We start from the raw sequence: 9,468 nt of genomic DNA on the forward strand, positions 1-9,468 counted from the left end.
TATATGTTAGCATTCAGTTTTAGCATGTTTTTATTTATTTACATGCATATCGAGTTTTTGTGAGTAGATAGCGCTCACTAAGCTTTATGCTTATAGACTGCATTTCCTCCTACTGCAGATAAAGGGAAAGAAAAGATACAGTGAAGGAAGGCGACAAGGAGATGCAAGAGGAGTGTGTGATGTGTGGACTATGGAGGTCCTTGGGACTTAGCTAAAGAACTCATTTAGTTTAAGAATTTGTTTAGTTTAATTTCTTATTAAGTTGATAAGAGAATTATGTAGTAAGAGGTTATGTTTTCGGTTTTACATTATCTGCGTGGTTGTGGTTAGTTTTCATTCCTTATTAAACTGCGTGGTTGATTGGAATATATTTCCAGCCGCCTGTGGCTGAGTATATTATGCTTGTATTATGGAAAATGGTCACCGGCACAGGGGAGACTCTGCCGAAATTTTTCGGTAGGGTTTTCCTAGAGATTTTTAATAAATCGGTTGAGTAGAGTTAGTAGATAAGTAACGGTCACTCTTAGAGAGTAGTAGTTGTAGTAAGAAGGGTGGTCGTTACAAAATGGATAACTGCATTTAACTAAATACAAACATTTGACCAATGTGATTCTCATTTTAAAATAAATGTTCATACAAAAAGCTATATAGGCTTTTAGTATACATCCTAACAGTCTGAGACAATGATGAACGCCTTCACCCAGGGGCTTGCCGAGGGAGATTTTTTTCGATCGCTCATCAGGAAGCCGCCCAGGGACTTTAACCACATGCTCAAGAAGGTCAACAAGTACATAAATATGGAAGAAGCCCAAGCCGTAAGGAAGAAGAAAGTGCTGGCCGAGCCTACATTGGCACCCGAGCAGCGTCCAACGAACAACCACCAACCGCCCTGGGGGCCAAAAGCGGAGACATCACGACCACACCAAGTGGCTTGGATGCATGCTGTGCAACAGGTGTCAAGCGCTCGACAGAAGGCTGATGTGCATAGATCTTATGATCATTTATACATGTTTTGACACACATTCACTTATTTTATTCACATATATTCTATGCATGTTCACCTCTCTTAGCATATATTCAGCATAAATACTCTTTTGTTCAGAAATCTGCTCTTTGTTTTATTTTGTGCTGATAGGGACAACTTTTGGAGCAAAAGTAGTAATTGTTGACACACCAGAACGAGGCAGAGAACACAGCCGTGCAACCTTACACGACCATGTGGCCAAACTGAAGAAGGAAATTGGTACGGCCATGCAGCACGACCATGCCAATTGGCACGACCGTGCATCACGGCCAGAGACAAAAGAAGGCACGGACGTGCGGATCTCGCACGGCCGTGCCACTCAACCCAAAGGGAGGAAGGTGTTGGCCATGCGGATCTCGCACGGCCATGGCACGGGCCGTGTGGCGCTCATGCCCTAGTTTATAAAAGGGTCAAGAACCCTATTCTTGGGGCATCTTTGGTTCGGGACTTTGACCCTCTCATTGGGAAAGGGTTCTCCCCTTCGGGAGAAACCCTAGAGCTTCATCCACCGCCATCCCTTGACGTTCCGTCCATCTCCAATGCAAGGAGGCATCCCCAAGACATCGGAAACCTTGGCAAACATCTCTTCTTCCCTTTCTTCTCACATCAAGGGTTGTAAGTATACTTTACTTTATGTTTTGTGGTTGTTCTTCCCTCACAATGGAATAGATCTCCTTTTCTATGGATGTAGGGAGTAGTTTTGGATAGGGTTTGATGTAAGACTCATGTTTATGCCTTTATTTATTGGATGATTTTGCTTGCTTTGTTTCTATTTGATATGCATGAGACTTGCTGAGATTATCTCGTCATATTGATCGATTGTGTAGGAATTAGTAATTTCGTAAAGAGAGGATCTTAGATCGTACACCCGAGGGGGCCTAGTGATAAGGGTAACCCATTCACGGACATCTAAGATACTCCCTTGAAAGGAGAGACAATTTCTCCATAAGGAAGTAAGAGACTGAACTAAACCCTTATCTCTATCCTTAATGATACCGATTGGATTTGTATTCTTGTGATCTACCGAGCCACCCTAGTGACAGGGGTTAACTTAGTGACAGGATTTCATAGGGATTCTCTCCGTTTAGTGCTTAAGGATAGTAGCTTTAACTTTTGGCGAATGCATGTCGATTGACAATGAGGAAAAGATAGAACATGATACATCAGGTTCCACCACAATGAAACCGAAATCCTAGAATTCATTTCCCAAAGCTTAATTCCCTCCAAGATCGATTCTCTCATTCTTCTCTTTCTCTCTTCAATCACTCTCGTTAGTTTGCAAGCGCCAAAGGCAACTTTCGACCATCTAGATAACTTACTTTGTGACATCTCTAGTGCTTAATCAATAGTCCCTGTGGTTCGACAATCTTATATATTACTGACGATGAATCCGTGCACTTGCGGTTCGTAACAAATTTTTGCCACCGTTGTCGGAGACTGTTTTCGATTAACATTAGTTGATTAGCATATGAGTTACCCTAGACATTTTTCTTTTTTCTTTGCATTTTCTTTCTTGTTTTCATTATGCACTTTCTTTCTTGCAATTTAAATTCTGCATTTTCTTTCTTACTTTTCATATAGCATTTTATTTCTTGTCTTCAATTCTTCATTTTTGTTCTTTTCTCATAATTTTTTTTATATACTATGAGCACTAACATGTCAAGCAGGTCCTTATGAGATTTCTCTGCACTCATTTCTGCAAGATTTTTATCTCCCATTGTGCAGCCTCATATTGAAGTAGAAAATTTTCAACTAGACCTAGAGTTAATTTTCATGATACAAGGTCATAAATTTGGAGGAGAAGTATCAGAAAGTCCTTATCTGCACCTTGAGACATTTCTAGATTTTATGATATGGTGAATTGTGAAGGAGTCGGCAGATGTAGTTCAGTTGATGGCATTTCCTTTTAGTATCAAGGATAAAGCAAGGACTTGGTTATATTCTCTCTATCCTCAAAGCATCACAAGTTGAGAACAATTGGAGAAGCAATTTCTAAATCATTTTTTCCCTCCAAGCAGAACAATTTACATAAGGAATTGCATAACAAATTTTGCTCAAGTATATGGGGAATCATTATTTGAAGCATGGGACAGATTCAAGAGTCTACAAAGACAGTGCCCTCATCATGGTTTGGAGAAATGGCTGACCTTGCACATATTCTATAGGGGAATTTCTTTCTTAGATAAGTGGTTGTTAGATTCATCAGCTGGAGGTTCTTTTATGGACAAGAGTGTAGACGAAGCATATTCATTAATTGATCAAGTGGTATTGAACCTCCATGAATGGTCGAACAAAAGTTGGATGGAATCTCCCTCAGAAATTCAAGAAGTACAAGCCATATATACAAGAGAGCTTGTCAAACAAAATACAATTCAACCATCCAAGAGTTTTGGAATCCACAAGTCACAAAATGAGGAGTTCAAACATTTGGGGGCAAAGATTGATAGCATTGTTTCAAAATGGTTCAAACAAGATCCTCCTCCTACACAGACAGTGTCTAGTGAACAGTGTAATAATTTTAAGTTGAGAAGTGGCAAGAATCATGAAGAACTACTGCAGAAGGATTTGTTTAGAATTGAGGAGAAGAACAATAGAAGACCTCAAGAACTCAGTTTCATTACTCCAAGAAGTTCCCAAAGGCCACAAGTACCTTTCCCTCAATGATTGATCACACCTACACCAGATAAGAAAGTTCGACCTCCTTCGCAAGCTCAAAGGGAGTATGGGAAAAAGGAAGTACCTTTCCCAAGACCTTCACTAAAGGTTCCTTTCCCACAAAGGCTAGTGAGGGTCAATGAAAACGAAGACTTTGGCAAATTCTGTGACACTAATATGGTTGAGTGTAGATTTCTGGATGTATATGAAGGTGAGGACTCTTCAGATGAGGATTGTGATGATAATGCAGTGGATAACAAGTTTTTAGATTTACCTTCTGGGTTTACAGGGTGTTATGATGAAATTGAATTTTCAGATGATGAATGTGATGTGGTAGATCTGTTGAAGTGTATACTAAAAGCCTACCTTTTGTAAATATTTATTTTTGAAATAAAAGAATCACATTGGCAATATCTGCATTTATTTGTTAAATGTAATTGTTCAATTAATTTATATAGTAGATAACATGGAGTGTGGTGTAACACTCATAAGATCATGTTGTCGGTTCTCTATAAATTACAAACAGTAGCTCACGACTAAGATGGAAAGGAACAAACCATCAGAATAGTCATAGTGTAATTAAGTATTAGTTTATCTTGACTAATAGATTACACTGATACACTTTAAGTGTATTGAGTAGGACCATTTAGGTAAATTCTTTTTGTACTAACCTAGTAAAAGAACTAAACCTTAGTTATTATAGAAGTGTGTGCTCTTAATCCTAATATAATAACAAGCACATATATTTAATATTTATTTCTTTAACTTATAAAAGGGTGAGGTTTAGCTCGATAAATCAATATGCCCGATAAGTTGGGAAATGATATTACTTATAGTGTGTGTTGTTGATTATAAAAGGAATCTGTGTCCTAGTTATCTAGGTTGAGAATGTCCCCAAGAGGAGCTCATAAGGATTGTCATGTTAAACCCTGCAGGTGGACTTAGTCCGACATGACAATGAAGTTGAATGGTACTACTCTTGGAGCTAGATATTAATTAAGTGAGTTGTTAGTAACTTACTTAATTAGTGGACATTCGTAATCTTAAACACAGGGAGACTAACACAATCATGATAAGAAGGAGACCATAATGTAATTTGGGATTAGTGTGGTAGTGCAGTAATAACTCTCTAGTGGAATGAGTTATTATCGATGAACTTGAGTTGTGTGTTCAGGGCGAGCACGAGATACTCAAGCTCATCGGAAGGTCAAAACCAATTTCTCCTCTAGGTCCCTATCATAGCCTCATTATAGCCTCAAGTCCATCCAAATGTAAGGCTCTTCTTGGTGTCCAAGAAGTGGGCCGGTCCAATGCTTGGTGACCAAGCAAGGGTCAGCCACATCCTCTTTATAGGGGTCGGCCCTATTGCTTGGTGACCAAGCATGTAGGGGCCGACCAAGATTAATTCAAATAGGAAGGGTGTTTTGAATTTTTAAAATCTTCTCTTTGAAGAAAACTATAAGTTTTAAAAGAGAGTTTTTAATTTTAAAATCTTTCCTTATTTGAATTAGACCACATGTTTTAATAGAGAGTTTTAAAAGTTTTAAAACTTTTCTTTTTTAACCATCCTCATAGTTTAAGAAAAAAAAAGGGAAGATAAGTTTTAAAATTAAAATTTTCTATCATCATGTTAAAAAACGAAATTTTGTAAGAGAATTTTTAAATTTTAAAACATGGTTTTAATTTTTAGAACTTTCCTTTTTTAACTCCTACTTTAGGAAAGAGAGCTTGTAAAATTTTATAAGAGTTTTCTTGTAAAATTTTATAAAAAAATATATTTCCTTTTTCCCCTTGATGAGGTGACAGGCCACCTTGCTTGGTGCCCAAGCAAGTAGCCGGCCATATTAAAATTAATTAAAATCATCACAAAATTAAAATTGGTGATTGATTCAATCAAGAGGAAAGAAAAGGAAAAATTAAAAGGGAAATCGAAAAACTCTTGAATGATTTTGTTTGTTTGTAAAAAATTTTCCCTTATTTGCCTTGGGCAAGTAATATAAAAGAAGAGGTGAGGGGGCTTCATGAGATACATCTCTTATTCTTTGGCTTGGAGACTCTCTTGGTGGTCGGCCCCTCTCTCCCTCTCTTCTCCCTTTGCTCTCTTTTCTATTGTGGCGGTGGTGGCCGAATATTACAAGGAGGAGAAGCTCTTTTGGGTGGTGTTCATCTTGGAGGATCGTCACCCACACGACGTCCAAGGCGAGGCGAGGAATACGGCAGAAGATCTCGAGGTCATTAGCTTACAAAGAGAAGGTATAACTAGTAATTTTCTTCCGCATCATACTAGTTATTTTCTTTGTAAGAATTCTAAATACAAGAGGCAATTAGATCTAGTTTTTCGAATTTATTTTTCGAGTTTGTGTTTTCTTCTTTTTTGAATTTGTGATTTGATTGTTCTTTTTGGTTAACCTAGAGTTATTTACGGAAATTAAATATTAGTTTTCCTTAAAAGGCTTTGCCTAGGCGGTGGTAGTTGCTCCCATATTCAATTATGTCATGTGCCTCGCCATGCAGTCCTGGAAACTAATTTTGGAAAATAATATTTAATGAAATTAATAACTTAGGTATATTTGTATCAATAGTGTTAAGTTCCGCTTGCGATTCAAATCTAAACCATTAAGAACAAATAAGTTAAATTTGGAATCAATGATGTTAAGTTCCATCTGCGATTCCTAATTTAACTTCTAAAGAACACAATAGGTTATTTAAGGAAAGGTTTGACACTTGTACAAAAAAATTTTGTACAGTGAAATCGGTACATTTTCCTAGGACTAACCAACAATTGGTATCAGAGCTAGGGTTTGCCTCTATGTGTTTAGAATTCAAATAGGTTATGCACATATCATACATAATTTAGGCAGGATAATAGTAGAATGTGCTAACTCTTTGGTTGTAGGCTCCAACTATTATGGCTTATTGATGTTGTGTGTGATTGGACCCTTGGACATGTCAAGGGCAATATTTTGTGTGTGCATGATTGTATGTATCAAATACAGCAGGTGTAACGACACGCCTTCTGGGTACTAGGCTGTAAGGCGAATCGCTACAGTTAAATGCTAAACTATACTAAGCGGAAAGCTGGGCTAATTAAAATTTTGCTATTTTAATTACTGGGACGCTGAAACTGAATGCTCTGCATGTACCTAATAATTGTACACATGCTAGGGGAGGGAAACTGAACTTCCCAACTGAGCTAGGGACTAGAAACTAACCTTCCCAACTACCTACAAACCTGCCGATCGATCCGCAGATCGATCGAAGCTGGGAAGCATTCTATTCCCAACTGGATCGGTCGACAGACCGATCCAGGTGTGGCTGGATCGGTCGGCAGATCGATCCAGGTGTGGCTGGATCGGTCGGCAGACCGATCCAGGTATGTCTGGATCGGTCGGCAGACCGATCCAGGCACCCGAAACTCTCTGGAACACTACTGTATCGTGCTGGATCCGGCAGCCGATCTCTGGAACACTACTGTATCTGTCTGGATCGGTCGGTTGATCGATCCAGTGACACTGCCCAGGCCCTGATCGGTCTGGAGACCGATCAGGGTTCTGATTTCAGCCCTGAACTCTGATTTCAGCACTTGTTCGTGCTAAAATCTCACATATGGGTTATACACTACATGAGGAACATTCTGATGACATAAAAACTAGTATTCTAACATAATTACTAACAACTTAAACCAATCTTCCCTGAGTTAAACATTCTAGCATTTCCAAAGTGCATAAAACACGAAAACTAAAACTAATGAACTGTAAAATGCTATAGTAGGTGCAAATCCCTAGAGGATCTTTTATTCCAGTTCCTGCCACACACATCTTGATCTGCATTGTCCTCCAGCCTCCACTGCTAGTCCATCTTTCCTTTACCTTTATCTGCAGTATAAGGAAAAGTAGAATCTGTAAGCTTAAAGCTTAGTAAGAAACCATCTACCTCACAAAAACATGCAACGATGCAAATATGATTTTAAATAATGCTATTTCAAAAGAACATACTGAATATGCAAGCATGGCATGGCATGGTATCGTACAAAGCATGACATAACATAAGCTGAACATAAGCTATCATAAGGTATGAACAAGGAAGAGCTAAACTGAAGCTAAACTGATACTGAAATCAACCTCAACTAATATAACAAGTTTTGAGTTTTGAAAACTATTTCATAATAAGTAAAAATACATAATCATGCTGTTTGGGCCCGACAACTGTACTTGCTGTGCGCGCATCCCTAACTAGACCCGGGTTTGCAAGTCCCGAATTTAGTAGGGTTAACTAGGTTATCTAAACCTAGGGACGACTGTGGGAGTCCAATCCAATGGATATCTGATCCAGTACAGTGCCACTGAAAATAAAATACTGAATATAGCTAACTGTTCTAACTTGTTGTTTCTAGGTTATCTGAACCTAGAGCTAGGTTGTCTGAACCTAGAGGCGACTATGGGAGCCCACCCATTGGACCGTAGTCCCATATAAGCTAAAATACATTGATTTACTATTTTAAACGCTTCTAATGCATTTAACTGAGCTATTAAACATAACTGAGGTGGTATTTAGCTACACTAACATTTTACTGAACACTTGGTGTGCTCCAACTCTCTCCTCTAATAGGGAGGTCACCTCTAGGCACCCGACAACGTCTAGAATCTCCAACTAAAGGAGAACAACGTCTCCGGCCCGTCTAGAGGTGCTCAACTAGATCCCTAATCCTCGAGGAGGGTTTAAACACACCCTAAGCGCCGAAAAACCTGCATATAGCTAAAACTAATGCGTAGGAAATCAAACGGAGCTATTATACTGCATGTGAGGGGTTTCTTACCTCGTACGGTAATTTTCTTACAATTCCTTTCGCTAGAAATTCCGGTGGAGACGACTTCTCGACGATTCGCTCACGTCTTCGCGTTCCTCTCGCGGAGAAGAACCTTTTTCGTGTTGGAGTCGTCGCCGGAAGGAGTTCCCTTGACCCCCTTGGGCTTGGTGTGCCGTGAGAAGGAGGAGGAAGAGGGGCACCGAGAGAAGGAGGAAGAGGAGAGGGGTGGCGTGAGGGTTTCGGTGGTGAGGGATTTTGCCGAACCAAAATCTAAAATAAACCAAACCCTCTTTAAGTTTCCTATTTATATTAAGTGGTTTAATGAACCCAACTCTAATATAAATATATTTGGTTCTCCTTTCTTTCAGCACGGCCCTGCTGGGTTCAACCGGTTACTAACATTAACCCTAAACCATAGGTCTCGGGTTCGATTCCCGCCTAAGCTAGTTTGCGGTTCTAATTATTTTTGCTACTTCCGATACTCGGAAAATTCCGGAAAAATATCTAAAAATTCCAGAAAAATCATAGAATAATTCTAAAATAGTTTTGAGAATTTTCGGGCGTTACAATCCCCCATACCTTATAAAAAGTTCTTCCTCGAATTTAGAACAATTCTGGGTACTTCTGTCTCATGCTGGCTTCTGTCTCCCAAGTTGCCTCTTCTGCGGTGTGACTGTGCCAGATAACTTTGACTAATGGTACTTCCTTGTTCCAGATAACTTTGACTAATGGTACTTCCTTGTTCCGTAATTTCTTAACTGCCCGGTCTATTATCTGAATAGGCCGACTATCATAGCTGAGATCTTCGCGGATCTGTACCGACTGGGGCTCAATCACCTGGGTGGCATCTGGGGTATGCTTCTTCAGCATAAAGACATGAAATACGTTGTGGACCGCTGACATTTCCTGGGGTAGCTCTAGCTCATATGCTACCTTGCCCACTCTTCTGCTAATAAGGTATGGTCCCACATATCTGGGAGCT

General features: G+C 39.3%; 1 non-coding gene across 1 annotated transcript; it reads right to left on the reverse strand.

Moving 5' to 3' along the window:
* Window positions 1–3,050: 3,050 nt before the first annotated feature.
* Window positions 3,051–3,156, reverse strand: LOC121998840. Its single transcript, XR_006116631.1, has one exon. It is a non-coding gene; the product is annotated as a small nucleolar RNA R71 (small nucleolar RNA).
* Between the last annotated feature and the right edge of the window lie 6,312 nt (window positions 3,157–9,468).

Source organism: Zingiber officinale, chromosome 6A, assembly GCF_018446385.1.
Source record: "Zingiber officinale cultivar Zhangliang chromosome 6A, Zo_v1.1, whole genome shotgun sequence".
NCBI classification, from domain to species: Eukaryota; Viridiplantae; Streptophyta; class Magnoliopsida; order Zingiberales; family Zingiberaceae; genus Zingiber; species Zingiber officinale.